The sequence below is a fragment of the Lolium perenne genome, chromosome 1 (assembly GCF_019359855.2).
Source record: "Lolium perenne isolate Kyuss_39 chromosome 1, Kyuss_2.0, whole genome shotgun sequence".
Taxonomy (NCBI): Eukaryota; Viridiplantae; Streptophyta; class Magnoliopsida; order Poales; family Poaceae; genus Lolium; species Lolium perenne.
In genome coordinates, this window is record NC_067244.2 from 45757888 (window position 1) to 45776418 (window position 18531).

An 18531-nucleotide genomic window follows, 5' to 3' on the forward strand; every position below is an offset into this window, starting at 1 on the left:
TCATCTGGTGGTATCCAGCGCTATTCTATTCTTCAGTTCTCTTTAATGGGATTAATTTGCACTACTGTTATAGAACAAATTATTGTTAATTTTTCTTATTGATAACTCAAACTCTGCTACTCCGTATCAATAAGTAGTCGGATTTTTAGATGCCCGTGGCCTGTCTTTCTATTCTTCAGTTCTCTTTAGTGGGATTAATTTACACTACTATTATACTCCCCTGTTTTATCAAACTTGTCTTAGATTTTTGAGAGAAGTCCAATTTACTCCCTTGAACTTGTCGCAAAGTTCACTTTACAACCTTTAGCTTTGGGGTTGTTTGGATAGCTAGGATTAGCGATCAGATTTTAGAAAACGAGTATTAGAGCATCCCCACTCGTTGGCGCTCCCCACGCCCAAATCCGGTGAAATTTTCGTCCGGATTGGAGGAAGATTTGGCGTGGGGAGGAGTAGTTTCCCAGCCGCGTGCCCAGGCGAAGACGACGATGCGAGTTTGAAAAACGGAAACTTGATAAACTTCGGCTAAATTCGGGCAAATATAGACTAAATTTAATGATATTTAGACTAAAACGGGCGGAGTTAATACATAGAGGCCGAATTCGACTATATTTCGAATTCGGCTAGGGGAATTCAAATGCTAATTTTAAAACACGGCGCTCTACATGCCCAAACGGCGGTAGAACACCGTGTAGTCGTCGCCGCCGTCGTCGGAGCCGTCGTCCTCGACCTTCGACACCTTCGGCGGCGCGGCCTGGCGGCTGCTGCCCTGGCCGGCGTCTCCCCACCCCGGGGATGGCTTGTACCATTCGTCGTCCGAGGACTCGAGGTCGACGACGGGGGCAACGACGCCGAATGGAGGCGTCGCAGGACGGCGGTAGCGCGCGGCGTCGTCGGCGGCGGTTGGAGCGGCGCGCGCGGCGAGTCGGCGTGCGGCGGCCAGGTCCATCGGCCGCCGCTGTCGCTCCGCCTCCTCGCGCTCCCACTCGCGCCTGGACCACGCCAGGGCGGCGTCCTTGGGGAGGGCGTTGTCGGCGGGCACCAGGTCGTTGAGCGACCTGGCGATCGCCTCCGCCACGGCGGCGTCCTCCGCGCGCTTCGCCTCCTCCTCGGCGAGCCTGTTTGCGGCGGTGGCCGCGGCGTCCTCCTTTTTCGCCGCCTTCCTCTTCCGCCCAGGCTGGGAGGGTTGGTCGCGGATGACGAGGGCGCCGCTGCTGCGCCCTCTGGTCGGCGGCGGAGACGCCGGTTCCTTCTTGACGCGCACCGGCGTCGAAGGCGACGTCGCCTCCTCCCTCTTCACCGGCGCCAAGGATGACCTCGGCGCCGATCCGGAAGACGACGAGCTGGCAGCCATGCGCCGTGGCTGCCAGACGTTTCCCCGGCGGCGGCTCGCCGATGCCCTCGATGGAGGGGGCATCGTGAGCACCGGGAAGTTTCCGCCCTCGATGTGATCGAGGACGGCCTCGAGTGTCCGGCCCGGCGCGCTCCACCAACGTCGGCAGCCCGCGGCGTTGTTGCGCGGAGGCGGAGGCGGCGGGCCGTCGTAGGAGGCGAGCTCCCGCTCCCACCGCCGCAGGAAGTACGAGTTCCACGCCGTGTAGTTGTCGGGGTGGTGGCGTGGCTCGGCGCGCTCCTCATTCGTCAAGGTCATCCGCGCCTCCTCGATGGCGACGTCGAGGGCGTGGCCATGAGGCGGCGGCGGGATTGGTACGCCGCCAGCACTAAGCCGCCACCCGCCGCAGGGAGGCCTCGTGTCCGGCGGGCAGGGGTACCCCACCTGGTGGAGGAGGTGCCCCTCCCACGCGTGGAGCGACCGGCGGGGGAAGCCGTTGTTGGCTGCGCCGTCGTCGTCGTAGAACGCCATCGGGAGAGTAGAGGGAGAGTGGAGGGAGAGTGGAGCACGGGGTACGCCTCGCGGCGAGCGGACCGGCGTATATAGGCGCGGCTGGCGCTGGTGATTAATGCCGCGTGGAATGCGACGCGTCCGCGGCGAGCTGACCGGCGGCAGCCTTTAGTGCGCGCGGAAGACGATGCGTGCGCGGAAGACGACGACATTAACTCGCCGCGTGGCCGGCGAATGCAGACCGGCGGCAGGCTTTTACAGCGTGCGGAAGACGATGCGATGAGGACGACGATTGGTTTCTCTCGCCGACAAGTTGGGGCCACCAGACGCGCGGGAAGTTTCCTCGGTGTTTCCCGCGCTTTCGTTTCGTCCGGACTCCCCGAGCGCTCCCCGGGGGGCCGGGGATGGCGTGGGATCGCCGGATGAATTTAGGCCCAAATCCGGACGAAAACGAGGAACCGGGGACGCGACTGGGCCAAATTACGCCGTCCGGATGGAAAAAACGTCGTTCGGTGGCCTCGTCGGGGAGACGAGTGGAGATGCTCTTAGGCAGCCTCCCCACCCTCTCCCAACATGCTTTGCCTTCTCATGCCCCAAGTGCTTCCATGCTGACCCTGCTCCTTCGCATACGTGTTTGTGGTCTGTCGTGACAGCAGCGGGCTGTGGACATTATAAACTATATAAAAGCTGACCCCCTTATACCATCTCTAACATAGCCCGAAAAAACGCAAATCGTAAAGCGCGAGTTCAGTTTACCGAAAACGCAAGTTCGGTCGAATTTCGCAGTGCCGTAGAATAGAACCCGTAAAACGAAACTAAAAACTGGAATTCGAATTGGCGCGGGTAAGTTTAAGGCGATGATCATAGTTCATACATGAAATAGATGCGTCAATTGCACATCGATACATACATACTGCGGGAAATTGACATTATACTACTACACCGGCAACCTAACCTATCTTAAAATGAGCAAAATGCGGCCTGCTAGCTATGGCGCGCGCGGCGGTGCCGGTGCTGGCGGAGATCGTCGGCAGCGTGAAGTCTTCACGCCTCGTCCTTGTCAAGCTCGACTATTTCGAGCTTGACCTTGCGGACGCGGGCCTCCCGGCGGGCCGCCTCGTACTCCCGTACCTGGCGGACGACGTCGGCTTCTTCACGGCGGAAGCGGGCCCTCGCCTCCGCCTCGCTGATGGCGAACGTCTGCGCCATCACCGCCTCCTCCTCGTCGCTACCGTGGACGTAGTCCCTGGCGGAGAAGGTTGGAGAGCGCGTGGGGACGAGTTCGTCCTCCTCGACGCTCGGCGCCACGGGCAGCCGCGGAGCGCGACTGGACTGCCCGGAAGAGGAGCTCTCCGCCTGGTTGCCGTAGCGGGCGAGCTTCCCTGGGGGCGTGAGCCCCCAGTTGGTCCACCGGCGAGCGCTACGCTTGCGCGCGCCCTCGCTGCGGTTCCACTTCCGTCGCTCCGCCTCGTTGCGGAAGAAGGGCGGACGCGGCGGCGAATCGCCGCCGCCCAAACCCGCGGCTCGGCTGACAGCACCTCCACGGGAGGCCATCGCGTGGCGGCGGGTGGGTGATTGGTGGCTCTTCTGGCGTGGATTGCTCGTCAGAGCGTGGGTCTGGCGGCGGCGGAGGGAGAGGAGACGGCGGAGGGGAGTAGGGTTTGCGAACCGAACTCCCCTCCGCGATCCCTTTTAATAGGGGCCGTGCGGAGAGGTGTTCGGGCCCCCGAACTTCCAATTTGGGCTGGCCCACTTTTTCGGGCGCTAATCTGCGCCAGTTTCGGCCCGAACCCGTAAATCCGCCAAAAAAGTTCGGTTCCGGCGGGATTTACGGGCTCTGTTAGAGTTGCTCTTATAGCAGTAAAGGGAGCGTTTTGGGCACTGTTCATGCACCGATCCTCTCCAATCAGCCAGGGACGCGTACTGGTTTTCCACTGTAGACCCGCACATTGCTCCTCCAATCGATCGCTCATGATTTTCCATTTACGTTTTTTTCACGTGTAAAATCCATTGTAACCGGTAAGTTCCCGGTGGACCTTTGTAGTCGTATCTGGTAATCTCTCCACCCGCTTTATTTTTTCCTAAACTTTACCCGTAACTCCCGGTCTCCAGATTTATTAGATTTAGTTCGGTCCGGTCAAAGCGGCGTGCAGTTCTAGCTATCTCTCTTCTCTCCGCGTGTCGCCTGGCCGTTCCTCCTCTTTCTCGCCACTCGCCCCTTCTCCTTCTCCAAGCACGGCAGGTCGCCGGACGGTCGATGACACGACGGCGTCGACTGGATCAGGTAAGCTGCCCATCCTCCTTCTCGCCTCCACCTTCTTCCTCCTCTCATGTTTCCTCTTGATCTTCACCCAATTTCTCGCAGCGCTCAATTAATCGACCCAACTCCTTGCAGGGCTCGATGAATCGTGGCTGATCTACCCCTTCAAATTCAAGGCCAACAACTCGATCCTTGATCTCGCCGCTGATACTTTCCGGCTGGACCGCTTGGGAGATTAAAATCGTGTTCGGCGTGTCCTCCTGCTGCCCACCGACATACCTAGGCCCTTTCCATTGGTCTGCCTTGCGTCCGCTGCAGCAGAGCTGGACACAACGACGTGTCCACTGGCAGCTTCGGCCTTCATGAGACCGAATTTGTTCGTCACCAGCCGGGCCTTACCTCATCCGTCCGCTGCTGTTCTGGGAGCCGTATTCAGTCAACTTCGGATTTTGGACTCTCAAGATCACGGTCCACTTCACAGCACCGTAAGTGATCAAGCTTCTCAGGTAGTGCTGCCTGATTCCTCTTCCATCCTTTTTATCTGTGTCTTTTTTCAACTTTTTCTTTCATTCGAAGAACCAGCCTGCACTGGTGCTGCCGGGGAACCGGGTGGTATTATCAGTCAGATGCACCACTGCCTCCTTAATTGTCTCCCTTTCTCCCCTTTCTTGTGTCATTTGTGTGGCCAGCAAGATCTTCTGTTTTATTTTTTTTACCTTTTTACTCTCTTATTTGGTTTGGTGTTTTGAAGTCTCATTTTCTCTTCTTAACTAAAAACATGCTTTGCCAATAAAAAGAATGGATGCAATGAAAGAGCTGGTGCTACCAATGAAGTCCAACTCTCTTCCATGACATGATGATCTTCATAGTCGCCTCCAGATGCATATTCATCGTCGTCCCTGTGAACGTTCTCCTCATCCCAGTGCTCACCTTTGGGATGCTGATCTGCCACGCTGAGCATGCTGCCAAAATTGGGGAACAATGTGCTCCACATGCTTCCTCCCGCTTGAGGCATGTTCTCGTGAACACTCCCAAAGAGCGTGACTAGAGGATCCATAAGGCCTTGTTTAATTCTAAGGTATTTATGGGGATGGGAGGGGATTATTTCGTATTCTGGAAAATCCCCACTAGTCCGTTTACTTCTCCGGTTTTGAACAAAATAATTCCGAGATATCCCCTCCCATCCCCACATTTTTTGCCTAAATTAAAAACTCTCCATCGTACTAGTGTATTTTTTGGGAAGGGTATTTGAGGGGATTGGGTGAACACCTAATCCCCTCCCATCCCCATACCCATTGGAAAAAAAATACAAGAGAAGTAAACAAGACCTAAGTGGTATACTCTAGTTCACCATGCTGCCATGACGGGATGCGAGGAAAACACACTTCCAAGCATGCTAGGTCCTTTGGAAGGTCGGGCAATCCATGATTGGCCCTCTTCAGGTCCATATAGGGTTATTTGCTCATTATCGCCATCAACAACATGATCATCAGCACCATCGTTAGGTCCAATGATGTACTCTTCAATGGAGGTGTCTCCTCCAACGTCCAAACCTTCAACGAGAAGAGCCATTTCTCCTGCACAATTTCATATGGAATGACAACACAACTTTACTGAGGATGTCTTTGATGAATACTTGCACAATTAATTATGAACGAACCGACAGTTGAAACAAATATCCATAGGATCAGGCGATCAGCCAACACTTAGCTTATTCAGAAAAAATGGTTATAGCTACACAATTTGTGAACTGCTTAACATTTATTGAGAAATGATTTCTGAAATTCAGAAATACCCAAAAAAGTTGTCTTTTAAAGTTACATCATAACTAGCATGAGTACCTTGCTGAAATTAGTAGATAATAATGCAAGAAAGATAACTCTAGTCGCATGCTTGTGTCCAATTACCAGCCAACAAACATAGTTTATCTGAGCATCGTCAACTGAATTATTTGTTTAGAACTTGAAATCGCAAAACAGGCCGAAGTATACTAGTAATACTTTGAATGCTTTGGTGTATATATTTCAGTGTGAAGTAGTAGCAAAGTAAACTTGGAATACAAATGAATGTCAAAAACGCTGAAAACCTATGGCTCTTTGAGCATTTCTGATGATGAAAAACGATGTTATTTTTTTCGACAAAGAGCATATATTAATATTGGAGCGTATTGCCCTAGCGGCATTACGAATGCGCACAGCCAAAAAAAAAATTACACAAAAAGAAAAGTCCTGCTACTGTGGTTTAATCCTCGAAACAGCAGCACTCACACCACCAAGGCACCATAAGTTCAACTTCTTCAAAAGCGGCGCCTCTAAGAAGAAAACGGTGCACATGTGTTGTTGAAAAACGATGTTATACAGTCCATCAATAGTTATTTTTGTTTTGCCACTCGAAACAGTTAGCACTAGTGAATAGCGATATCTATCACCAATTCAATGTTAGGGGGCAATTTCAAGAAATCAGTCAACTGGAAAGTCCAGGTGAAGAAATGAACACATGAAGGCTTTCAGTAAAACAACAGACCTGAGACATCCTCCCGTCCACGCAGCCTCTGCAACACCTTCTTGGCCTCCGCCATCCGCCCCTTGCTGACAAGGCACCTGGGCGACTCCGGGAGAAAGAAGACCGTGAGGCCGAAGAAGAAGAGCGAGGGCACGGAGAGCACCCCGAGCATGACCCTCCAGTCCGGCGACGGCAGAAGAGACATCCCGAAGACCATGCAATAGGAGAGGAACATCCCTCCCGACCCGCTGAACTGGGGTGCGATCCCGAAGACCGTGTTGAGGCGGCCCCTGATCTCCGAGGGTGCGATCTCGGAGATGTAGAGGGGCACGAGGGTAACGGCGAGGCCGATGCCGAAGCCGTCGATGAGGCGCACCAGGAGCAGCACGTACACGTTGGGGGCCCAGAGCATGATGAGGCCGCTGAGGAAGTAGAGGACCGAGGAGAGGATCATCATCGGGCGCCGGCCGACCATGTCGGAGACGGGCCCGGAGAAGGTGGTGATGATGGTCGCGCCGACGAGCGACATGGCCATGATCAAACCTTCCACGGTGGGGTTGTCCTCGAGCTGGAACTCCTTCTTGATGTACAGGACGGCATCTGGAGAGGAAAAGAGTAGTGATGTTTTACCATTTTTCTGAAAATGGACACGTTATTACTTTAGTGATGTTTTTTTACTATGTATGCTCAACTATGACAGGAAAGGATTGCAAACTGTAATCTCTGGACAGCACATAACCAAGATTGAACATTTACTATCTGTGCCATCGATGGCACAGATCAAGGATAACAAAGACATCACTCAAATTAAAACCAAAAACTCTTTTATTGAAAATTATCTTCGTTAGAGCATCTCTAACAGTTACTAAAAAGGGGCCGGAACCGAAAAATTCCGGCGAGTTTACGGGTTCAGGCCGAAATCGGCTTAGAATCGGGCCCGAACTCGTGGCCTGGCCCATAAACAGAGTTCGGGGGCCCGAGAAACTCGACGGCCACCCCGTATTAAAATGGGTCACACGGAGGGGAGTTCGGTTTCCAAACCCTAGTCCCCTCCGCCGCTACCACTCGCTCCGCCGCCACCAGTCTCCACTCCGGCAAGCAATCCAGCTCGCAGCTGTCTACCTTCGCCCCAGCTCCGCGATGCCATGGCTCGCGTGGTGGATCTGCTGGGCGCGACGCGGGATTGGGCGGCGGGGACTCACCGCCACGGCGCCCCGTGTTCCGCACGGAGGCGGAACGCCGGAAGTTCAACCGGTCGGAGGGCGCGCGCAAGTGCAGCGCCCGCCGGGAGGAGTGCGTCCGCCGCGTCAAGCTCGTGAAGAAGTGAAGCTCTTCACCGGCCTCCATGTCGACCCCGTCCTCCGCCTCGACGCTCGGCCACCACCAGCACCCCCGTGCCCAGAGGTTAAGTTTTAAGGTATAAAGCGGTTTTTTGTTATTTACGATCGGGACGGACGGACGGGATAGTTTTGACGTACGAAGGCGGTTCTTTATCCCCGTAGTTTAAGCTGGTTTTTTACCTACCAACGCTGGGAGGCCCGGTTTGGAGTCCAGTTGTTTTTACGGACCAAAATTTGTTCCCTTTTTTTAACCTACCAACACCATCAATCCATAACTTATTAGTAGAGATTGCCAGTACGAACATGGAATCCATTAGATCTTAAACTATCTTAACTCACCATACGATGTGTCCCTAAAATATGATTGTTTTGTGATATTAGTTTGAGGCATTCTCTCGTGTATCCTGCCAAACAATCCGTTCCATCAGGCCAACTCACATCACCAAGGGCATGGTAGGCTGTGAGCCTTTTGACTCGCATCGGCTCAGCAGAAACCAACCTGTTTGGTTGCCCGTAAGAGGTCCGCGTTGTGGTCTAACCAGTTCTCAAAACACCCCTGGAACAAGTCCTGGAGGAACGCCCGAATTGGCAGTTTTCAGCGGGCCTGCCCCGTTGTCGTGCCATTTTGCACGGACATGGATTCAGTGACATTAAAATAGCATGGCACGCTGTGCCATGACCTCCCATCCACCCTACAATTTTCATCTAATGGCTGCAATCAAGCGATCAATTTTTTTTGCCAAATTTGTTTTTTTTTTGCTGCACCTAAAATACAAACTATTTTTGATTGAAACTTTTCGTACTCACAACATGATTTGTTGGCAATACGTATATTTTTTGTTTTGAATTTTTTGATGATTTTCAATATTTTTTAAAAAAGTCATCAAAAAATTCAAAACAAAAAATGTACATGTTGCCAACGAATCATGTTGTAAGTACGGAAAGTTTCAATCAAAAATACTTTGTATTTTGGATGCAGCAAAAGAGACAAATTTAGCAAAATTTTCTGATCGCTTGATTACAGCCGTTAGATAGAAAGTGTAGGGTGGATGGGAGGTCATGGCACAGCGTGCCATGGTGTTGTAATGTCACTGAATCCCTGTCCATTTTGCACGCCCTCGTGCAACGGTTTCACGCGTGGAGAAGCGCGGGAGACACCGGAGACACCGCGTTGTCTTAGTCCTCGCTCCCCACTTGCAGGCACCGGTTCCCTCCTTCTCTCTCCCCATTCACTCCTCTCACTGACAGTCACCGCCCTGTTGCATCTGTTAGACATACGATATGAATCGTATACGGATTCATCACGACTTCCTTGTAAAGCCTCTGGCAATCTTCTGTATATATCAATAAACGAGAATCTCGGAAGTTATCAGAGTAGACTAAATACGTGCTGTTTCACATGGTATCGAGATCCCACCTCTCCGGTACATCCACCGGATCGCATCTGGAAAACAAAAAACCCTCGTCGCTCCCGTTCGTCATCTTCACCGCGGCGATCTGAGCAGCGTCCTCATGGCTTCGACCAGTAGCACCTCCCTCAACCTCGGTGCTCCACCCTCTGAGAAGCTGACGCGCTCTAACTATCCCATATGGCGGGCGCAAATTCTACCCGTGATCCACAGAGCCCAACTCGTCAGTCTTCTTGATGGAACTGATGCCCCACCGGCGAAGACGCTGGTCATAGATCCGCACCGGCGAAGATGCTGGGATAACCCTTGTTTTGTTGTGATAACAACGTCGTCGATGTATACTTGGACGTTTTTTCCAATCTGCATAGCAAGGCACTTCTACATCATCCTCTGATACGTTGCTCCCGCGTTCTTCAACCCGAAGGACATTGTTCTATAACAGAATACATCATAAGGGGTGATAAAAGCCGTTTTGATTTCATCTTCTTCTTTCATTAGGATCTGGTTGTAACCAGAATACGCGTCCAAGAAGGTAAAACGTTCACAACATGTCGTGGGGTCGATGATTTGATCGATCCTTGGAAGGGGAAAGTGATCCTTTAGACAATGTTTATGGAGACACGTGAAATCGACGCACATGCGAAGGACTTCAGTGTTTTTTTTTTGAACCTTGTGACTGTGGGGAAAAAACCCCACAGTTATTTATTAAAGCAAGTTAAAATATGTACAGAGCAAAAAAAGAAGAAAATAGACCTAGCTGTACAAAGACTAATCAAAAAGAGTAAAGCTAGATCAGACTGCCTATCCAGGCAACTAAATCATCCACATACTTCCTTTTTATCCTATGCACAAGCATGGATATATCATGTACAAATCCATTCTTCCACCCTTGAAAAGATGGCCTGTGATACTGAAAGATTTTCTCATTTCGTTGCTTCCATATATTCCAGCAGGCTAATATCACCACCTCCATGAAAAAAGGCTTAGCAAAATCTGATCTTGCTCTTGTAGCAGCTGTTTGAATATCTTGACCCTGTAGCCAATCAATTTGTAAATATCTCCAAATCCTCTGACTGAAATTACACTCAAAAAACAAATGCATTCTGTCCTCATATGCTCCTAGCAAAACACAACTCACAATGGGTATCATCTGTGACCTTCCAATGCCTTCTCTTTAACATGTCTCTAGTGTTGAGCCTATCACTTATCAAAAGCCATGCAAAAAACTTATGCTTCATTATGCAAGAAGACTTCCAAATCCATCTATAAAGGCCAATGACCTGAATATGCCCATGTATGTGCTTGTAATACTTTGATGCAGTATATGTGCTTCCCCAAACATATATCCAAGAATCATTGCCCACAGATAAAGGATTGCGCCTCATATGAAAACTTAACTCCTGCAATTCATCATAGGCCTATGAAGACAATGGCAGATGGAAAAGCTGTGTAATATCATCAATTGCATACACCTCCTCAGCTGTAAGCTTGTCATCCAAAGCATAAGAAAAAATTCTTGGATATCTTTCACTTAGAGGGGTATTGGAATTCTCAAATTTCCAACTGTCCAACCAGAACAAAAAAGTATCTCCTTTGCCAGGCAAAACTGTGGCCACTTGCCTATACTTATCCAAATACTTACATACATCTTTCCACCAGAAAGAGCCACAAAGATTCTCAGCATGTGGAACAGACTCCTGATAATAAGTTCTCCATATAAGGTTTGTCAACACCCGGATTTTTAAGTCCGAATGCCTATTATGTCATACATCGCAATCCCAGGAATATTGTTGTTGCGAGGCATAATAGTTAAGTATCACAGTCATCATTCATTACAAACCATAAGTCTTACAAATTGGAATCACATGATCCATATTACATGAATAGTTGATCTATTGACCAACGAACAAACACAAGTTCATAGTTCAACATAGCGGAAGCGTAAGATACAAGGACTCTCTAGTCCACAGGCCAACGCTTGACGTCGGAAGGCGCTTAGTTGTCGTAGGCGTCCTGCTGGTCATCTCCTTGTTCATCTTCATACTCTGGCCATTGGAATAGCCAGGGACAAAGCCGTGAGTACGTTGAGTACTCGCAAACCAATACTAAAGTAAGTGCTAGACATTCTAGTATGGTTTGCTAAGCTCTAGTTTATTTGCATAAAGCTAGTTTTATTTCACAAAGTTTTGAGAAAAAGCTTACTCAAGTGCTAACTAACTCAAGTGGGAACATTAGTGTCATTCCCACCATTCAAGTGGTGATTTCAATTCAATCCACCACAAGTCACTTCACCATCATCCTTTTCAACATCATTTTCAAAGATATGACATCGGAAACTGTATGGCCTTTCCAACCGTCCGTAACCGTGGACGCGGCTATTCGAATAGGTTTACACTCTGCAGAGGTTGCACACTTGTGCCACAACATTTGATTTCATCCGTCGGGATTTCCCCGAATCATCGTAACACAGTACGCGGATCATCAACCATAACCTTTCACTTACAAATCCTAGTATGAGCACCTCTCCCCATGAGCTTGGCCTCCCAGTGAAGACAGACAGTCGGCACAGGAACTGCACAGGCTTGGGCAGAACATTCACCTCATTTCGCATCATATCGTATCGTTTCTTTTGTGGTAGAGGCAGCTTTCGGCATAACCCCGATGACGCTTGTTTAGAGGGAACCCATACTAAGACGCATAAACTTCCAGTTAAGCCCTACCCATAATCAGGTATTGTGGGGGTACTTGATAATTGGAAAGGTATCGCATTCAAACCAACATCATGTTTTATCAAAAAAATCACCATCTTCTCTTGGTCATATTCACCTTCAAAAATCATTCAATGGAATGCATCTTCATTCCAAGGTTTAAAAATCCTTTCAAAATTCACATGGTTCCCATCTAGAGTAGTCAAGTTTTAATTCTTTAGCACTAGCTCTATTTCATGAGGGGTGCTAACTTGCTTTGCTTTGGGAAGACTAACTCACTACTCTAGGACTCAACTTGTACTTTGACCAAAGTTAACTATAAAAATAACTCATTTAGAAAACAAGTAACAACTTGTAAAGTAAAAAAAACTTGGGATGGGTTCATATAAGAAAAGGTAAGAACATGGTGCCTTGCCCCAAGGGGCTTTGCACTTTGCAAGAATAATAGCTTGCATTGGTAGTAGCTTGCATAGTAATTTAGCTTGCCTTGGTAGTTCTCAAACTGTTCCTCCTCTTCCTCCTGGTAGCAACCTTCTTCTTCGGCGTACTCTCCGGTGCTACCGTCTAAATTTGAATACGAGTATAATTACTCACTAATTCAATGTCTATTCCACACATCACAAATAAACACACAAACTACTCTATGCACACCAAATAAATAAACTAGGGTGCATGGGTTGTGGGATTTAAATAGAATTTGTATTCCATATGTAAATGATAGTTTCCATAGGGTTCTTGAGAAATAATTTCCTCTCATTGAAATCTTCTTAAGATTTAATTTCTCCAACAATCATAGATGAACTCATATTGACCTAAGTCAAATGTTCATCATCATCATTTGGGAAAATGGTTTAAATGAGGTGGATCACCTCATACCATTTAAATAACACTACCTTTGATTTAAATCTCAAGTAATTCATATAAGAGAGTTTGGGACCAGGGGTCCAAACATCCCATGAATCCATGTGAGACAAGTTTAAGTGAAGTGTAAGACTTCACACAAATTAACTTTAATAGTTTTGGACAATATCAACTAGTTAAACTAGTCAAAATATCCATTCATTAAACCATGGCATGATCATGCAAAGTGACCACACCATTTTATTGCATAAACAATTAGTGTAAGTCAAATGTGAGCTATTAGAGTTGGAATTGACTTAATATCTATTTTGGTTGATTTTTAAGAATTATTTGAATAGGGAAAAGTCCCTGTCTTGTTATTTTTGTCACATTAATTCTACAAAGAAATTGACCATGAGGCCAGTGGTATGTTGTAGAGAATTTCAGTGGCTTTCTAACAATATAAAATTCACTAGATTTGGTTTAGCCAATTTGAAATGGTTGAATTTCAAAGTGGAGGCAATATTCAAATTCATTTGAATTAATTAAACTCGGTTTGAATTAAAAGGGCCGGCGGGAAAAGCTATTGGGCCAAATCATTTAAACAGGCCCACGGCCAGCCCACCACGCGTCTGTGCCCGCGTGGGCTGCCTGACAGGGTGGGGTCCGCCTGTCAGCCTCTTTTAAAACCCGAAACGGTATGTTTCAACGTGGGACGTAGGATTAGATCGCAGATCGACGGTCGTGGTTCATCGTCGTCACCGACGAGAACCCGACGATGCGGCGGTGGCAGTAGGGGGTGGGAGAGCTCACCGCGGCTCCAGCAAGGTATGGCAGTGTGCGCGAGGTAGATGTGGACGACGGCGAAGCAGCTGGTAGCAGTGGCGGAGCTCGAGGCGGCCTGGATCAATGGCGATTTCTTCAGGGCTTCCACGGCTCCGATCTTGCAATTGGCCTTGCTCCGGCGACGATCGAGGTGGCTAACGGTGCGAGGCGAAGTGGTGAAGGGTGGGGAGTGAGGTGGTGTGCTCAGTTGCTTCCAGGGAACGTGGTATTTATAGAAGCGAGTGAGGGTTGCGGGGCAGGGTGGTGGTCGACATGCTCGCGGCGTCTCCGGCGAGCTAGCGAGCTAGGCGAGGTGGCGGCAGTGCTCTGTGTGTCCAGGCGAGTCTAACGGCAGCGACAGCTTGGTCAGGGGAGGCTCGGTTGGGTCGCGTTGCTTCCACGACGGTCGCGGCACGTACGGGAACCAGTCGTCGTCTCCGGCGCCGGCGGTCACGGGTCTGGGCTGGGTGCGTGTCTGGCGGCGTCGCGGTGTCACTGCGGTGCTCAAAGCGTTGCAAGGGGGTCCAGGGCGAGAGCGGAGTGGCTGCGCGGCGCGTGGCCAGTGGCGTCCATGCGCGACGCGAGCGGCATCCAGGGCTGATCTCGGCGCGCGATCTCCGGCGATGGTTGGCGTCGAGCTCGACCGTGGCTTGGCTAGGGTGGTGTAGGAGTGTGCGGTGGCGAGTGTGGGCACCAGGGCCAGGGCTGAGGTGCAAGGATGAGAGGGGGAGAAGAACATGGCCGGCATGGGCCGGCATGGCCATGTCTTGCTTGTTCTCTCTCTCTCCCTAGGGTTTCAATGTTGCCATTCAGGGTGAAAGGGGGCAGGGGAACCATTTGGGGTAGTGTAGTGTAGGTTTGGTGTGTATAGAACACTATTTCAAATAGTGTCAAATAGTGCCATATTTTGCAATTTGCATAATTCTCCAAATTTGAAATAATTCAAAAGGTGAAAGTTTTTGAAATGTGAGTGTTGATATTAGTTGTAAATGACCAGAGGTGATTTGAGGTGGTGGTGGAAAAAGTAGAATTCAAGAATTTCAAAAATTGACAAGTGTGAGATTGTTCCACTTGTTAAAATGTTGCAACTTTGGATGAGCATAGCTATTGATCCAAGATGAATTTGGCAGGGTGATCTTCATCAAAGTTGTTCACCTTGATGTTGTCTTTGAAATGGTGCAAAGAGTTAGCAAGAATTGGTTTGGGAAAATTGATTTGCAGGGGCTCAAAGTGGTGACCAGACTAAATTTGGCAGATTTGGCCATTATCATATGTGAGTGGGAATTGTGTTTGAATTTCATTTGAATTGTGCAACCTTGGTTCCAAAAGTTGTAATAAGTGTTTAATAACATTATCCAACTAATGGTGAAGACCAAATAGGTCTAGGGTCAAGATTTATAAAAATGCCATAGAGCCTATGTTAGGGTTTTTAGGGTTTTGCAATTTATGGAATTTCTTCCTCTTTGATTTATTTGGTTGGTGATCTTTACATGATCACTCTAGGGTTTTTAGAGCATATCCAATACAAGTAAAAACAATCATCATGGCATATCACTCAAATGCACAAGTCCTATGCATGGTACTATATGCAAAAAGAAAAGTTTTTGTTGGTTTGAAATTTTGGTTTCTGGATTTCTCTAACTTTCTTTTTATTGAAATTTGGGGTGTTACAAACCCTTCCCCCTTACAAAAGATCTCGTCCCGAGATCGAAAAGAAAGTTAGGTACTAAAGAGATCTGGGTACTCCTTCTTCATGAAGTCTTCGCGTTCCCATGTGGCTTCATCCTCGGTATGATTGCTCCATTGGATCTTCAGAAACTTGATGCTTCGGGTGCGGGTGGTTCGGTAAGCTTCTTCCAATATGCGAATCGGCACTTCGCGGTAAGTCAGATCCTTGTTGATATCCACCGATTGGTGATCGATGTTCTTGAACACTTCGGTCTTCTCCGGGACTTCAAGGCATTTCCGGAGGAGTGAGATGTGAAACACGTCGTGCACAGCCGACATTTCTTCAGGCAACTCCAGTTGATAAGATACTTCACCTCGGTGGCTAAGGACTTGGAAAGGTCCAACATAGCGAGGTGCAAGCTTTCCTTTCAGCTGAAACCTTTGCATCCCTTTCAAGGGGGATACTTTGAGATAGACGAAGTCTCCGATCTCAAAGGTCATCTCCCGACGTCTCTTGTCGGCGTAGCTCTTCTGTCTGGATTGCGCAGTTTTGAGGTACTCTCGGATCTTGTGGACTTTCTCTTCGGCTTCACGAAGAACATCTGGGCCGAAAACTTGGCTTTCTCCGACTTCTGACCAGTTCAGGGGGGTACGGCACTTCCTTCCGTACAAGGCTTCAAAGGGGGCCATCTGTAGGCTGGCTTGGTAACTATTGTTGTAAGAGAATTCTGCGTAAGGTAGGCAGTCTTCCCACTTGGATCTGTATTCCAGTACGCATGCTCTAAGCATGTCTTCCAGTATCTGGTTTACTCTCTCAGTCTGTCCGTCGGTCTGAGGGTGATAGGCGGTGCTGAAATTTAGGCGAGTGCCTAGTCCTTCATGCACTTTCTGCCAGAACCTTGAGGTGAACTGTGATCCTCTATCTGACACTATCGATTTGGGGGTTCCGTGCAGAGCGACTATTCTGGAGATGTAAAGTTCAGCTAACTTGGGGCCTTGATAGGTGGTTTTGACGGCGATGAAATGGGCGACTTTGGTCAATCTATCGACCACTACCCATATGGAATCATTGCCTTTGCTGGATTTGGGCAGTCCGGTGATAAAGTCCATTCCTACGGAGTCCCATTTCCATTCCGAAATCTGAAGGGGTTGCAACAGTCCGGCAGGTCTTTGGTGTTCTGCCTTGACTCTCTGATAGATGTCACACTTAGCGATATAGCTACTGATCTCTCTCTTCATTCCGTGCCACCAAAATTGTTCTTTCAGGTCCTGGTACATCTTGGTACCTCCGGGGTGGATTGAATAAAGGGTGTCATGGGCTTCTTGCAGAATGACTCGTTTTAAGTTAGAGTCCGATGGTACGCAGAGACGTTCTTTGTACCAAAGCACTCCGGCTTCGTCTACGGTGAATCCGGGGGCTTTTCCTTCGGCTATCTGTTTCTTGATTCCGTCAATGCTAGCGTTGTCCTTCTGGGCTTCCTTGATCTGACCAACCAAGGTGGGTTGCAGTTCTATGCTGGCTAGGAATCCTTCACTAACAAGTTCAAGTCTGAACTGTTCAAACTCTTGGTGCAAACTGGGCTGTTCGGTTGCGAGCATGGAGTTCAAGCGGCACGGCGATCGACTCAAAGCATCCGCTACCACATTGGCCTTGCCGGGGTGGTAGTGAATCTCCATGTCGTAATCCTTGATCAATTCGATCCATCGGCGTTGTCTCATGTTCAACTCTTTCTGGGTGAAAATATATTTGAGGCTTTTGTGGTCGGAGTAGATCTCGCATCGATTACCCATGAGGTAATGACGCCAAACTTTCAGGGCTAGAACCACGGCTGCAAGCTCAAGGTCGTGGGTTGGGTAGTTCTGTTCATGTTGCTTGAGCTGTCTCGAAAGGTAGGATACAACCTTGCCTTCTTGCATAAGCATGCATCCAAGTCCAGTCTTGGAGGCGTCGCAATATACGTCAAAGGGCTTTGCGATATCTGGCATGATCAGGATTGGGGCTGTTGTCAGTCTACTCTTGAGCTGTTGAAAGCTCTCTTCACATTTGTCGGTCCACTCAAACTTTCTGTCCTTTTTCAGTAGTTGGGTCATTGGTCGAGCGATGCTCGAAAATCCTTCTACAAATCTGCGGTAATATCCGGCTAATCCAAGAAAAGCGCGGACCTCGGTTTGTGTGGTTGGGGCTTTCCATTCCATAACAGTTTTGATTTTGGTGGGATCTACGGCAATTCCTCCTGCAGACAAGATGTGTCCGAGGAATCCAACTTCTTCCAGCCAAAACTCGCACTTGCTAAACTTGGCATACAACTTGTGCTGTCTAAGGGTTTCTAGAACAATCTCCAAATGTTGTTCATGTTCCTCTTCGGACTTGGAGTAGACGAGGATGTCGTCGATGAATACAACGACAAACTTGTCCAAAAAGTTCATGAAGATCTTATTCATGAGGTTCATGAAATAAGCGGGGGCATTGGTCAGTCCAAACGACATGACGTTGTACTCATACAACCCATATCTGGTGGTAAAGGCAGTTTTTGGAATGTCGGTGGCTCGGATCTTCAGTTGGTGGTATCCAGTTCTAAGATCAATCTTGGAGAAAACTCGGGATCCGGTGAGTTGGTCAAACAAGTCTTCTATCTTGGGTAAGGGGTATTTGTTTTTGATGGTGACATCGTTAAGCTTACGATAGTCCGTGCATAAACGATTTGCACCATCCTTCTTGTCGACAAACAAGACGGGGCATCTCCAGGGGGATGCACTTGGTCTAATCAAACCTTTGGCTAACATGTCATCTATTTGCTTCTTCAGCTCCACAAGCTCGGTTGCGTTCATGCTGTAGGCTCTCTGGGCGATGGGTCCAGTTCCGGGGATTAACTCGATGATAAACTCGATATCCCGATCCGGGGCATCTGGGTAGATCATCCGGAAACACATCAGGGTAGCGACAAACGACCCTGATTTGATCCAGAGTTGGCTTGGATACACTTTGGTTGCAGGTGAATTTCCTGGGTAGTTTTTCAGAGACGTGCTCAACTACGATACCGGTGCTGCTAGTCATGGTTATGGCTTTCTTGGCGCAGTCTATCAATCCATTGTGCTTGGACATCCAGTCCATCCCTAGGACAACTTCCAAACCTTTGGT

General features: G+C 48.9%; 1 pseudogene; it reads right to left on the reverse strand.

Moving 5' to 3' along the window:
- Window positions 1–5427: 5427 nt before the first annotated feature.
- On the reverse strand, window positions 5428–7949 carry LOC127330780 (monosaccharide-sensing protein 2-like; annotated as a pseudogene).
- Between the last annotated feature and the right edge of the window lie 10582 nt (window positions 7950–18531).